Here is a 12,509-nt window from a genome sequence, read left to right on the forward strand (position 1 = left end):
GTGCTGCCCATCACTGCCACCCATCAGTGCCCATCACTGCCACCCATCAGTGCCCATCACTGCCGCCTCATCAACGTACATCAATGAAGAAGAAAAAGTACCCGTTAAAAATTTTTTATAACAAACTATAAAAAAATTTTTTTTTTTTTTTTTTTTAAATTCAGGTTTTTACATTTTTTTAAACAAAAAGTAAAAACCGCAGAGGTGATCAAATACCACCAAAAGAAAGCTCTATTTGTGGGAAAAAAAATGATAAAAATTTCATTTGGGTACAGCGTTGTATGACCGCGCAATTGTCATTCAAAATGCGTTAGCGCTGAAAGCTAAAAATTGGTCTGGATAGGAGGGGGGTTTAAGTGCCCTGTAAGCAAGTGGTTAAGGATTAACCCCCTTAGGATCCACTTGAGTAAGAGTGGATCTCCCCTCTCCAAAACCTCTTTTGAAAAATCTTTAACCACAAAATCTACCATGATTTCACATACATGATATCACTTTGTTTAAATAACAAAAGTTTAATTAAAAAGTCACATTATTCATTATATATTTCAACAAAGAGAGAGGTTAAGGAGCACAATCAAGATAACAATTAATAAAGAATCTCCTTTGATAAAGGTATGAAGTCTTCCTCACAGGTAACACAATGGGATGGTCCTTTAGGTGACGGACATCCTAAAGTAATTTTGTGAACTAGGGCTTCATAACGTCTCTACTTCATATTTGTCTACGACGATAAGCAAGCTGTAGAAAAAGAGGAACACAAAGAAGATGTTAAAAAATAGTCATGCAGACACATTCTAGCCAATCGACCTATCAATTATTTTTGGGTAGTGAGGGGAACTGTAAGCCAAATTTTTTTGAATAGTTTTGAATAGAGCTGGGAAAAATTGGAATCCCTGTCTGTTTTTTGGGGATCCTTTAAAGAAATTTGCTCTCACTTCCTGTCAAGGTGACTACCATTTTACCAGACAGGAAATTAGGAGAATTTGTAACACAGACAGCAATAAAAAGTTGACGGGGTCTTGAAGCGGTAATAAACCCAAACCAAAAACATAATTATTGCAGCTTACCAATCACTAGATGTGGTGGCTGCATTTGTTTTCTTTTTTAGGCCTTTTCCCCTCTTTTCACCTGGTGATTTGGCCAGTAACACACCTCCTGTGCTAGAGTGTCTCCACTCTGGATGAAGGAGCACAGGAGGGTCAGCAGACAGTGGCATTGTCAGTCTGGGGGGGAAGTGAGTGTATACTAGCAGATATAGATACATTAACAAATTGAAGCCAAACTCCAGCTCACACTTTATAATCCGTTACAGCAAACAGTTTTTCTCCTTTTAGGATAAAGGTTTTACATTAATAAATAAAAGCTGATCATTGTAAGCTCCCCTGTCAGTGGTAAATATTCCATCTCATCCCTGTAAACTGATACATCTAGAAGAGAGCTTGTTCTTTTGAAAAATAACAGATTTACAGTTTGGATCATCAAATGAAAATAAAGGAAAGGAAGCCTAAAGAAGAAAATGACCATGCTGTCCATGACACCTTACCCCTAGCAGCTAAAAGAAGACCAGCATGCTCATGGCAGGTTGCAGCTGATGCATTTTTCCAGAGCGTTTTGCGGTGCCTCTTGCATTTTTGAACACACGTTTTTGATGTGTTTTCTTTTTTTTTTTATGGCTAATAGGTAAATATGACAGTTCTGTTCATGTAGTGCGACTAGCTAGGGTTAGAGTTAAATGTTAGGGATAGGGATAGAGTTAGGGTTAACAGTACTTGTTAGGGTTAGAGTTAGCGATAATTGTTAGGGTTAACAATTACCGCTAACACTAACCCTAACTCAAACTCGAACCCTAATTATTGCTGCTAACCCTAACCCTAACCTTTGACCCTAACATTTAACCCTAAGCCTAACATTTAACCCTAATCCAAGCCCTTAACCTGAACATGCAACTTTGGACACATAAAGGTTCCTGCACTACTTTGATGTGACTTTGATGCGACCTTACATTCTCTGGCACATTTTATTAGGGTAAATGTTAGGCTTAGGATTAAGGGCTAGGGTCAGGGTTAAAGGTTAGGGTTAGGGTTAAATGTTGGGGTTAAAGGTTAGAGTTAGGGTTAAATGTTAGGGTTAGCAGTAATAATTAGGGTTAGAGTTTGAGTTAGGGTTAGTGTTAGCGGCAATTGTTAACCCTAACAATTATTGCTAAGTCTAACCCTAACAATTACTGCTAACACTAACCCTGACATTTCCTGCTAACCCTAACTCTATCCCTAACATTTAACCCTAAACCTAGCTCTTAACCACAACATCTAACCCTAACCCTAACCCTAACGTGTGACTTTGGAGATGTAAAGGTTCCTGCACTACTTTGATGCGTCTTTGATGCTACTTGAGTGCCAGAGAATGTAAGCTTGCATCAAAGTCGCCCTACATAAACAGAACTGTCATACTTTCCTATTAGCCCAAAAAAACCCACAAACAAAACGCTTTAAAAACGCAACGCAGAAAAAAAACATAGGTGTGTGCCAAGGGTTATCGTTTCTCCACTTTTGTCAAGTTAGAATCTCTGCCATGTTTTTATGGCTGCCTGAGGTTGGGGAGGCCCTCGATTTCCAGCACTGGGACTGCTGTTAGAAATCACAGGGCCCCATACAGCCTACCTAACGGGGCCCCCCTTCCCGGCCCAAAGTGACTGAGAACAGTCTCTTTCTTTGCAGCCTGAGCAGCACAGATTAATTAAGAGGAAATGCTCTGAGGCTTCCTGCTCATTCACAAACTGAAGCATAGTAAACACAGTTTACTATGTTCCAGCGATGAATGGACACAGGAGTATCCACACTGTGTTCATTCAGGGAAAAAAAGGGGCCAGTAAATTACATATTTACCAACCCTTCCCTGACTCACTATCGTGAAACATCTTCCTTTTTTGCCCACAGTATCTGACGATGGGAGATGAAGAAAGCAAGAAGTGTTGCTGGGGAAAGGGGAAAACGGTGGGCCCGGACAGCAGATGAAAGGGACACATGGGGCTGCAATAAGACAGTTCTGCTGTCCCTCCTGCTCAGCAGATGCCTAGGTCCCCCCTTTTGAACTGATGGTGCCTGGGCCCAGTACAAGAGGGCTGGCTGTACTGCCTTATAATCGGCCCTTCTGGGAACCGTGGAAATCATGAGAGAATGTGATGGAAAATCTAAGATTTTACTATTGTCACCAGAAAGGAGTGGAAGAATTATCTTCCAATGGGGACACCTGTTCTGCTAACAGTTGTGAAACATTGTCTTTGACTCTACTTTTCCCACTTTTTCTCATGTCTGTGGGAAGGAAAGTACATAAAGTGCATATACAGAAATGGTTACAACCCCAGTCATTTTTTTTTTTTTTTGCTGCCTGCAGGAAAACATTCCCTTTCATTCCTCCCAGAAACACATCAGGAAATAAGAAATTTTCAAACAGAGTAAAAATCTACTCTTAGGGCTCATTTACACTTGCTTCAGCTTCAACACACACTTGGGCTAGTTTATGCTTGCTTCAAAAAAAGGCTTTCTTAAAGCTCTCTGAACGCTAGTTAAAGCTCCTGTCACTAAATAAAATGGTTAGCTTACAGTCCTGTTCACACGTGCTTTTGCTTTGCTTTGGCTTTGCTTCAAAAATGATACCCCATATCACTTTAGTTGTGCTTCAAAGGGTCTTCAAAGCCCCCATAGAAGCCTGCATGGCAAAGCTCACTTGAAGCCCCACTAAAAGCCCCACCCAAGCCTCATTAAAGCCCCACGAAGCCTCACCAAAGCCTTATGAAAGCCCCACCAAAGAACCATCAAAGCCCCACCAAAGCTTTATCGAAGCACCAAGCAAAAGCAAGATGTAGACAGGACTGTAAGGTAACCATTTTATTTAGTGAAAGGAGCTTTGACTGGCGTTCAGAGAGCTTTAACAAAGCCTGTCCAAAGCCATGTTTTGAAGCAAAGTGTACACTAGCCCTTAGACAGTTAGCCGCTTGCCGACCAGCGCACGCCGATATAGTCGTTAGAATGGCACTGGTGGGCAAAAGGTACATCGCCTTCAAGAAGCGGTGCGGCGGGCGCACGTCTCAGTGACCGCGGGTCCAGCGGACTCAATGTCTGCCCGGTGCCCGCGATTGTGTCACAGAAAGGTAGAACGGGGAGATGCTTTTATAAACAAGGCATTTCCCTATTCTGCCTAGTGACAGGACAGAGATCACTGCACTCTGTCATCGGGAGCAGTGATCTCTGTCATGTGTGTTGAAGCGCATCCCCCCCACAGTTAGGCTCGGTTCACACTAGGACGACTTGTCAGGCGACCTAGGTCGACTGACAAGTAGCGTCCCGTTCAGTACAATGGAACCGCAAGTCACTCCGACTTAGAAAAAGGTTCCTGTACTACTTTGGGGGCGACTTGCATAGACTTCTATACAGAAGTTGTTTTGCAAGTCGCCATGGCAGTCGTGTGCAGGTCGCCTAGGTGAGGCAACCTGCAAGTCGTGCCGCCCCTAGTGTGAACCGAGCCTTAGAATCACTCCCTAAGACACACTTAACCTCTTCACCGCCCGCTAGTGGTTAACCCCTTCACTGCCAGTGTCATTTACACAGTAATCAGTGCATTTTGATGGCACTGATCGTTGTATAAATGACAATGGTCTCAAAATAGTGTCAAAAGTGTCCGATCTGTCCGACATAATGTCGCAGTCATGATAAAAATCTCAGATCGCCGCCATTACTAATAAAAAAAAAAATAAAAATACCATAAAACTATCCCCTATTCTGTAGATGCTATAAATTTTGCGCAAACCAATCAATATACGCTTATTGCGATTTTTTTTTTTACCAAAAATATGTAGAAGAATACATCGGCCTAAACTGAGGGAAAAAAATAGTTTTTTTTTTATATTTTTTTGGGGGATATATTTATTATAGCAAAAAGTAAACAATATTGCTTTTTTTTCAAAATTGTCACGATTTTTTTGTTTGTAGCGCAAAAAATAAAAACCGCAGAGGCGATCAAATACGACCAAAAGAAAGCTCTATTTGTGGAAAAAAAAAGGACGTCAATTTTGTTTGGGTGCAACGTTGCACGACCGCGCAATTGTCAGTTAAAGCAACGCAGTGCCGAATCGCAAAAGTGGTGAAAGTGGTTAAACAAGTACCCCCTCCTGTTCTTGAAAGAACTCTAACATTTTGGATTCTCCATTTTTGTATTCCACAGATAAAATGGTGACCACATTAAATAAAGAGGATGAAACTTCCCAGCAGGGACACAGAAAGCAATAAAATCTACATAGGTTTAAACTTTTCCTCAGGAATTGGAATTGGCAGATATGTAGCCAAGAGATAAAATGTAACTTACCATGAATGCAAAGGCTATGAGCATCATGAAGAGCACAAAACCCGCCAGAACCAGAAGGACGATCGCCCACAAAGGTACGTGATTATAGTCTGTGTGTGAAGGGAACAGAGATGTCACAACCCAGCACCTTCATGTTCTCAGTTGTTGAACTTAAAGTATTACAATAGATCTCAAACCTCTGTTAGGAAAAAGAAGGGTACGTTTTAGTATTAGGCCTCTTTCACACGGGCTGTCCAATCAGGTCCGCCTGTTAGTTTTTCAGACGGACCCGATTGGACCCTCGTCTCTTCTATGAAGCGGTAGATGTCAGCGGACACATGTCCGCTGACATCCGCCGCCATCCTGTTCACCAAAAACAGATGGGTGGTGGTCCTATTCCCCATCCATCCATTAGGTTGGATGGAAATGGACTGGCGGTCTGTTTCCATCCGTTTGCCCCAGACTGTGTCCATGTCCACTCTGCATTGCGGAGCGGACACAAACCTGTCATCCTCCTGCTCAGCAGGGGTCAGCGGAGAGATGGTGGGGAAGTGGATTCCATTTAGTGGAGGTGCTCGTGTGAAAGGTAACAGGTTGTGTATGGTACAGGTACATAAAATGAAGCTTGCATATGAACCTTATTCCTCGTCAAGAATAGTAGTGAGAGACTAGAGAGAGAGAGATTCAGTCTGTGCCAAGAACAGGCTAAGGCCTGGTTCACATCTATGCGTTTTTGGGTGCTTTTTTCAGAACAGTTCATTTAACGTGATTTTCTATGGGACACGTTCACATCTATGCTTTTTTTCAGCCGCTGCATTTTTTGAACTGGTCAGGGACTTTTTAAAACGCAAAATGGTGCCTTTTTTGCTTCAATAGACTTCAATGGAGAAGCTGCAGATAAGCATGTAGTGCGATTTTGCCACGATTTGCGTTTTCTAATCTGCCCAACAACAAATTGGGGCATTAAAAAAGCATAAAAAATGCAAACTACAAATTGCGGCAAAATCGTAGTAAAATCTTGTGTGCAAAACGCACAGCAAAAAGCACTGCAGAAATGGATCAAAAGCAAACTGCATAGGTGTGAAGTGATTATTCTAAAAAGGAAAAATTTGCGCTAGGTGTAAATGAAGATATAAATCTATGAAAAAATATATATTGTGCTCATGTGTACAAATATAAAATATAAACCTATGAAGAAATATCCTGCAGCTATACGCTATAACCCTGATAGGGGGCACCACTAAAAATGTATATAAAGAGCGCAGCGCTGGATTGGATATACAGTGAAAGATATACAGTGAAAAATATTTTAACAGTGAAAAATATTTTAACAGTGAAAAATTAAAATAAAAATAAACCTGTGCACATTAATCACTAAAATAATGTCCATGAATTAAACAAAACCAAAATATGATTAAACGTCCATGGGATACGTGAAATACCACTCTGGATATCTGACTTCCACCGCTGTGAGACCCGTCACCAGAAAGATTGAAGGCTTACCGGACCGCCTTTAAAAAAGGCATGAATCAATCACCGCTATGGATGCTGTCCCTCTCATAGATGGATCCTGCTGTGAAGCACTAGATGGTTGATCTCAAATCAGTTAGCCATGGAGGAGAGCCGATCCCGGTGGTATAGATATCCAAAAAGAAAGGGAGAAATGCTCCGATGGTGTAGTAAATTATTGGTTCCTTTATTTAAATGCCAAGAAGGCCTACAGCAATACAAAAATCCTTGCCTTTTTTTTTTTTCCTACACTAGTAATAGAATGGAAGATCCTCTGTCTCAACCATGGGAGCTGAACTCCTCTATGTGGGAGAACTGAAAGGGATACATCCTAATCACTGGTGGCCACTAAATAGGAGGTAATGAGGAGGGGGAGGGGTGCTCCAGCCCAAAAACCTGGTCAGGGCCTATTACAACATACAAGTACATATTTGGGGGGCACACCATACAATGCATTTAAATTCAAGATGGTGCTGCTGTAAGACCTATAAACAGTACAAAATATTTTACAGCGCACACATATAAGAATGACATTTCCTGCAGGGCTAGTTAAAAACACCTGAACACCTGAACATATTCAAAAAATACGGGGGTTTGGTCACACTATATGGTCATATAGTGCTAAGCCCACTTACTGCGACAAAGTACCCCGAATTAGTGGGATTTTTGTATTGCTGTAGGCCTTCTTGGCATTTAAATAAAGGAACCAATAATTTACTACACCATCGGAGCATTTCTCCCTTTCTTTTTGGATATCTATACCACCGGGATCGGCTCTCCTCCATGGCTAACTGATTTGAGATCAACCATCTAGTGCTTCACAGCAGGATCCATCTATGAGAGGGACAGCATCCATAGCGGTGATTGATTCATGCCTTTTTTAAAGGCGGTCCGGTAAGCCTTCAATCTTTCTGGTGACGGGTCTCACAGCGGTGGAAGTCAGATATCCAGAGTGGTATTTCACGTATCCCATGGACGTTTAATCATATTTTGGTTTTGTTTAATTCATGGACATTATTTTAGTGATTAATGTGCACAGGTTTATTTGCAGATAACAAAATATTTTTCACTGTTAAAATATTTTTCACTGTTAAAATATTTTTCACTGTATATCTTTCACTGTATATCCAATCCAGCGCTGCGCTCTTTATATACATTTATAGGTGTGAAGTGAGCCTAAAGCCCTGTACACACAGGCCGATAATCGAGAGACATTGGGTGGTTTAAAAAAAAAATGGTCGACATTCGGCCCGTGTGTATGTTGGTCTGTAGGATGAGCATGCTGGAAAACCAGTGGCTGGCCGGCTCCGGTTCAGCGCTCTCAGCCATTGGCAGAGAGCGCTGATCGGAGCTGACAGTTTTTTTCATTCAACTTGCTGGGTTGAACAAAAAAAAATGTGTAGTGTGTACCAGGCTTAAGAATGGGAACTGACCAAACAGTCCTGTGAACAGCCACGAGGCTAAAGATTTTTTATCATGGTATTGTGTTCTAACTATCCCCGAAAGGGTTTATTTGTATAATTATTTTGTTCCGTGAACAAATAAAAGCAGGAAAGATGCCCTAAGAGGCAACCTAACATGTGGACTGGCTCCTAACAAATGCTCCATTTGACGCTGATCCCTACAATTGGTGGAAGAATCTGAATTGCAAAGGGTGGATCCCTCATTACCTGTAGATGATGGGTACCCTGCTGAGATTGGACTATTTTGTTTTAAAATGTGGTACTGCAAGACACAGCACTTTGAGTGTGGCAGAAAGTATTGAACTGAGGACATTGAGGGACAGTGCAGTCTGTAGACCTGCTGTGTATATCTGGTGGAGAAACTCAGAAAGTACTGAGATCCTGCTGAGAGCAGACTGCATTGTCCTACAAAAACGTGTAGCGCTAAATGACAGAAAGGGCACCTTGGAAATAATGGGTTAGAAAGCCAATGCCTTGTATATATTGCGGCTGGAACGCAAATAATTATTCTCCTAGAAAAACTCTAAAGAAAAAACTGTTTATGAAGTAATCAGTAAATTAAAAACTGAATGGATCATCGCTTGAAAGTGGTGTGGAAAGAACCTTCACCAGCATACGTCTTAGAGTCTTAGGAGTGGTAATATGTAGTGGATCAAAAACAGTCCTATTTAACTCTGTAGAATGTAGTATGAATGGACTAATTTCAAAATATCACACCACAGTGTCTTCACAAACATGCAATGCACTCGGATAGTATAGATGGAGGCTTACCGGAGGGTTTGAACCCAAGACAGTGTATACTGTAAGGGTCAAACCAGCTTTAATTGCTCCTTGGCAATAGTGAGAAGATCTTAGCGGCCTGAAGATGTCAAGGGAGCTTTTCCGAAGGCGTATTTTCTCCAAACACAACAGAAGTCCTTACGTATGGCTCATAAAGGATATAAAAAGGACCACATAGTGTAATACCGTAGAAACCGTATTTATTAAAATGAAGAAATACACTTACATGATATAGATGTTTAAAAAAGCGCTTGTGGATAAAAAGGGGGCAGCAGTGGAGTCCTCCCGACGCGTTTCGTCTGAATAGACTTCGTCCTGGGGTGCCCTCCACTGCAGCCCAACTCACTAATATAGGCCCTGTGGTCCTCTTGATGTGACTCCAGCCCGTTCAATTTCGTCAATTGGCACTTCCGGGTTGCCCAAAATGGCGGACCCGCGTGCGTTCCAGGCCTCAGTTTGGTGGATATAATGTGCGTTCCACCCACCAGCGTTACAGCCAATTATTCCCCATAAATCAAAAATTAAAAATTAAATGTTATTAACACGTTGATATGTGGTGTTAAAATTAGATCTACAAGTTGGAATCAAGCATCTGCTGCTATTTAAGACTATTCAGCCTTCGTGCGTCTCACACTGTATGTGGAGACAGGTCTTAGCAAGTCCCGCGATATGACGCTGTGTCGTCATGGCGCGAGAACGGAAGTCGTGGTGTGAGTCACACAGCTTGCGTTCCAATGGTGGTTAACCGGAAGCTCGCGGTGTGACGACGGGTTAGAAATGACCTCGGTGTGAGATAGCTTGCGTTCCAGTCTGAAAGTAAAAACCGGAACCGTGCGTGTCACCCTATATCATACAGACAGTCGGGCAACTTAGCACAATAAGTAGTGAATGCACGTAATTGTTAATAAAAAAGAACGTACTTGCTGATAGAAAAAAACAACTGGTGTTGTTATGATGGTTGGATGCCCAAAGGTGCATCCTTTGTTATAAAATTTTAAGTGTGAAAAGTGAATGTAAGGCCATATCTACCAGTATGTCCAAATGATTATAAAAAACCCTACTCAACATGTATCTATTCACTTATACATAAATCTTGTTCATCCCATAGCAGTAATAATGCATGTGACCTAATCCGGGCGGGCCATGTATGAAGTTGGCATGTGTGATAGAATGCACAAAATGCATATATGTAAACCCATATGGTGTGATAAATGAACACAATTCAATGAGCTGGATTCACATGAGTCATCTTAATTTACATCTGTAACAACTATGGAACATGTCAACCCTTAAGACATACTTCAGAAATCAATCTTTTCCATATATCAACAAATCATGAAGTGATAGATGTATGCACTGTGCACCCTATGATTCATCGAGGAATGCGTTAACATCTACCTCTACATTGAGTCCTAGGGGGGTAAAGGTTTGTAACTCATATGCCCAGAACATTTCGAGGCGAGATACACCCCTAGTTTTAGCGCCCCCTCTCCAGGGTGGTGTATATTTGTCAATAATGACAAAATGTGATCCCTCTAGACTCCCACCATGAAATTCCTTGTAGTGTCTCGGGACCGTATGTTTGGGGTCTCTGCTTTTAATTAGGGCGATATGCTCCCCTACCCTAATCGAAAATGTCCTAGTAGTGCGGCCTATGTATTGTTTAAGGCAGGGGCAGGTGATGAGATACACTACATATCTAGTACTGCATGTGCAGAATGATCTTATAGTGTATCTCTTTCCCGTCACCGTGGAAGCGAACTCAGTCACTTTACGTGTTTTAACAGCATTATGCTGGCAAACCGTGCATTTCCTACATGGGAAGAAACCAGTCCAGTCGTGAAAAAAGGAAGGACGAGTGGGAGGGTTTATAATGTTAGGAGCTATCTGTCCCTTTAATGACGGTACACCCCTAAAAATGACATTGGCTTCTTCTGGGATGAGTGAACCAAGAATGCTGTCTTGTTTAAGGACGCCCCAATGTTTCCTCATGATGTTTTTAATTTGTCTGTGTTGTGTTGAAAAAGTAGTCAACATGGCCCACCTAAATTTCCCATCCGGTTCTCTCTTAGGTCTAACTTCCAATAAGGATTTCCTATCTATGTTTGTAGCTCTTTGGATTTCCTGATCCAGGGCATCCGTATCGTATCCCTTGTCCTCGAACCTGGATTTTAAAATCTGGGCCTGCTCAAGAAATAGCTCCGTATCAGTGCAATTCCGTCGGAGTCTCAAAAACTGACTCCGAGGGACCGCATTTAGCCATGAGACATGATGACAACTATCTACAGGAATGAACCCATTGCGGTCTGTGGGTTTAAAATAGGTGCTGAATCTAAATTCTTTATTAACAATTTCTATCTGTAGATCTAAGAAATGAATTTTAGTCTCGCTGGCTTCATATGACAAGGATATACCCCTATCATTATCATTCAAACTCATGAAGAACTCGTTGAGTGTCTCCATGGTGCCATTCCATAGGAGAAGGATGTCGTCTATGTACCTAGTCCACAAAACCAGAGAGCTGGTTTCGTGGACATAGACGACATCCTCCTCCCACTTGGCCATGAATAGGTTCGCGAGACTCGGGGCGAACTTTTTTCCCCCCCAGTACCCACAGCGCCAGCTGTGAAAATCTTCAGGGATCTCGTCTTACGTGATTTAGCCAGATTACCAATTAAGCGCACTCACCATCCTCCATTGCTAAAAGGGGGTTTGGAGTCTTTATGCGCACGTAAAGACTTGGTGGTCCGTCCAGCGGATAAAGGAGGGGGAATAGTGATCTTGGATAAGAGCCAATACGAAACAGAAATGCATCGCATTCTGAACGAACCGGGTACTTATCAAATATTACCTAATAATCCTACACACAATTACAAACAAAAATTACATCAGCTCGTTTTAAAGGGATATGAATTGAAGATCTTAAATAAGAGAGAAAGAGACTTCTTAATTCCCACAGCGCCTCGAATCCCCACCATTTACTACCTGCCGAAAGTCCATAAGGATCCAGTTTGCCCCCCTGGTAGGCCAATTGTAAGTGGTATTAATTCCATTACAGCTAGAATAGGCAAATACATCGATTTTTTCCTACAGCCTCTAGTAAAGAAAACACCTTCATATCTGAAAGACACCAGTTCTACAATTAGACTCCTCGAAAACATCACAGTACAGGAGGGCTACATCATGGCCACGGCGGACGTGGCATCATTGTATACGTGCATACCACACGACAAGGGCATTGACGCTGTTAAGCATTTTTTGACCCGGGAACACTCCCTAGCGGCCTTTCAGTGTGATTATCTTGTGGAACTACTAGAGTTCGCGGCAAAACACAATTACTTTTGGTTTAATCATAATCTCTATCTCCAACAACGTGGAGTTGCCATGGGGGCAAAGTTCGCCCCGAGTCTCGCGAAC

At 41.9% G+C, this 12,509-nt stretch overlaps 1 long non-coding RNA gene across 1 annotated transcript in view; it reads right to left on the reverse strand.

Moving 5' to 3' along the window:
• Nucleotides 1-528: 528 nt before the first annotated feature.
• Nucleotides 529-12,509, reverse strand: part of LOC141107845 (uncharacterized) — a 31,433-nt gene continuing 19,452 nt past the window's right edge. The window contains exons 3-4 of the long non-coding RNA XR_012235974.1: nt 5,362-5,450; nt 529-738 (exon numbers count right to left, since the gene is read on the reverse strand). This is a non-coding gene — a long non-coding RNA (uncharacterized lncRNA). The remainder of the gene's footprint in view (nt 739-5,361; nt 5,451-12,509) is intronic.

The sequence above is a fragment of the Aquarana catesbeiana genome, linkage group LG09 (genome assembly GCF_042186555.1).
Source record: "Aquarana catesbeiana isolate 2022-GZ linkage group LG09, ASM4218655v1, whole genome shotgun sequence".
Classification (NCBI taxonomy): domain Eukaryota; kingdom Metazoa; phylum Chordata; class Amphibia; order Anura; family Ranidae; genus Aquarana; species Aquarana catesbeiana.